Genomic DNA, 3,299 nt, shown 5'->3' on the forward strand with positions numbered 1-3,299 from the left:
TCTGAAAGTCAGAATGGCTTCCTGTTCCACATGGAAAATTTGGATTCTTTGAGAAAATCAGTTAAAAACAATAAAGAAACCATGAAATATGTAGAAGAAATTCATTACTGAGTTCATGTGGGACATCAAAATTGAGGGCATTTAGAAATAACTGTGGGTCAAGTTTATGCAACCTAGTCATAATGTCCTTTTGTAACTACTGCAATTTAAGAATTAATGCAAGTGTAATCCAGTTTGTTAGCTGAAAGTTTTTGGTTCATCAAGTCATTAGCTGCATATAGGGTGAAAATAAATAATCAAAAGAAATCTGAAAGTTCTAATTTGGGGAAGAAGTTTATGTATGTTCAAATAAAGGATTTACATATAGGATAGCAGAATGTTTTTTGGAACTATTCATTGCTATAATTATGAAAAGAAAATGTGCTTTGTGACTATTACAGATGACGGCACTGTTTAGTAAAATCTGGAATATTTTAGATTTTCTACAGAAAGGAAGGAAATATTTGAGGACCATTCATGTTGTAACTATGATATCAGATAGCTGATATCACATACCTATTGTTTCCACATTCAATTTTATCATCACACACACAAAAATGATACAACAGTAAATGATAGTATCCTATCATGAAAAATTAAAACAGGAAAGCACTATTTGAAAAATCACAATTCTTAACAGAGTTTTCACAAATTATTTTGTGTATATGTAAAAACTCATCCAACAACATATTGTTATACTGCAAAAGAGCCCTTATACATTAATTTGAGAAATAAAAAGTATTAACATATATTAAAAGAACAAGGCTGTTTACTACAGCATTCGTTTTTTAATAGTGGCAAAAAGAAAAAAATGAAAACTAAAGGTCTATCAATCAAGGAGTGGTCAAATACAAACTCATTGATCTGTACTCCATAATTAATGCTGTTATTAAAACTGAAAAAAAATATTTAATGTTTATTGGCCAAAAAGTTGATGATGAATGCTTAGGTAACTAAAGCTAGTTTAGGAAAATTGATGAAGTATGCTTTTATACAGTGCATTCAATATGGATAATATTGGAGAATTTTATCAATATTATTTAACTTTTCTTGTGGTTTGTGAAAAAATGATGAGAATGGTAGAACTTGAGAAAGAGAAAATACATGAGCAGGAGAAAGTGCTGAAAATCAGGGACTGCTCCATGGAAGGTCATCTCCTGTACTATGGATATAGTGCTGTAGGCCCAGTTTCCAAGAGAACCTGCCATCCTGGCATGTCATCCATCACAGGGAGATCTCTGCCCTCTGGGCCTGAGAGATCCCAATCTTTCCAAAGTTGATTTGCAGCCAAATGTCTTCCCACAACGAATCTTTTGTGGCACAAGGCAATGCCATTAACAGGAAAACTGACATGGTGGAACAGGCTGAACTGGAACCCCTGGTAGAAGAGATAGGCAAACAGGAATTTTCAGAATCCCAAACAAAGTTGAAAAACAGCAAACATGCCCAATGCCTCAGGAAGAAGAGGAGGAGTCTGGGTACCATATTGCCACTTCTCCTGCAAGGACAACACACCATGGAGAAGAAGGAAGAGTTTTTATATAAGACCTGGGAGGGACATTGGAGGATCATCCTATGTGATGTGCTCCCCTAATGACTGAAGGACAAAGACTACCTGCTACATGGCCACAGACCACCCAAACCATCCTTTCTGGCTCATACAAGGACATATTCCACATCCATATGGAAACTGGTATCATATGGACCCATCTGCTTGATTCTGTGCTGTTTCTCTTTTTGGAGAACTATGCTCAGATCAATGTGCCCTTCATGACCCCTCTACAGAAGGTCTAGGGGATTTTTGGGGGGGGTACAGTGCTCCATGATAGTTTCTCTCGGTTCTTTCACAACTCTATTGTCATTCAGAGAAAGTCTCTTGGACTTTTTTCCAAACTGGACTATTCAGGGATGTTCTACTGATTATGGGGAACTTTACACCCGCCTCTTTTACTCCTTCTACTGCTCTCCATAGCCACAGCTCATCTACATCTCCATTGTCTGTGTCCTAGGGATTTCTGCCATCATTGTGGTGAACTGGAAGCTCTTTGTCACTTCTAAACACTGTCTGAAAAGAGCATGAGTGTTCCTGGAACTTGGCTTGAATGGTGATGTGCCCACCATGCTCTTTACTATTGCTGAGGGCTTTGTCAAAGCCACCATGGGGGCAGATGGACTAGTTCTTCCTCATGACTGTAATGTACATCACCAGAGCTGCCCTTTACACTGTACAGATTACTTAGTGTTTCTTCCTGGAAAGCTTGACATACAGTTCCAGTCTTATCAGGTTTTCCACTTCCAAGCAGGGGCAGCTCCCTTTGTACACTTCTAGAGGGTCTCCAATCTTCAGGAATTCTGCTATGTCCTAGAAAGGGGCTGTACTGATGACCTACTTCTCTGAGCTTACTACCAGATGGGTGGCAAGGAACATCCCATGTTTTTTTAATTCAATTTTATTGAGACATATTCACATACCATACAATCATCCAAAGTGTACAATCAATCGTTCATATTACCATGATATAGTTGTATATTCAACAGCATCTCTATTTTGAACATTTCCATTGTACCAGAAAAAGTGAAAAGAGAATAAAAAATAAAAGTAAAAAAGATCACCCAAGTCATTCCTTGCTCCCATTCTATTTTTCCCTTAGTTTTTTGTACCCATTTTTCTCCTTATTCATCCATTCACTGGATGAAGACAGTGTGATCCACAAGACTTTCACAATCACACTGCCACCCCATATATGATACATTGCTATACAATTGTCTTCAAGAATCAAGGCTACTGGGTTGTAGTTTGATAGTTTCAGGTCTTCTAGCTATTCTAATTCATTAAAACCTAAAAAGGGTTATCTATATAGCATGTAAGAATGCCCACAAGAGTGACCTCTTAACTCCATTTTGAATCTCTCAGCTACTGAGATTTTATTTTGTTTCATTTTGCATCCCCCTTTTGGCCAAGAAAATGTTCTCAATTTCATGATATCAGGTCCAGATTCATCCCTGGGAGTCATACCCTGCCTTGCCAGGGAGATTTACACAACTGGGAGTCAAGTCCCACATGGGGGGGGCACTGAGTTCACCTGGTGAGTTGGCTTAGGCAGGGAGAGAGGGCACAACTAAGCAACAGAGAGGTACTCAGGTGGAGACACTTAGGCACAATTATAAGCAGGCTTAGCCTCTCCTTTGCAGTAATGAGCTTCATAAGGGCAAGTTCCATGATAGAGGGCTCAGCACATCAAACTGTCAGTCCTCAATGT

General features: G+C 38.5%; 1 pseudogene; it reads left to right on the plus strand.

Moving 5' to 3' along the window:
- The first annotated feature begins 1,330 nt into the window (after positions 1-1,330).
- LOC119520785 lies at positions 1,331-2,097 on the plus strand (annotated as a pseudogene).
- The last annotated feature ends 1,202 nt before the right edge of the window (positions 2,098-3,299 follow it).

The sequence above is a fragment of the Choloepus didactylus genome, chromosome 26 (assembly GCF_015220235.1).
Source record: "Choloepus didactylus isolate mChoDid1 chromosome 26, mChoDid1.pri, whole genome shotgun sequence".
Taxonomy (NCBI): Eukaryota; Metazoa; Chordata; class Mammalia; order Pilosa; family Megalonychidae; genus Choloepus; species Choloepus didactylus.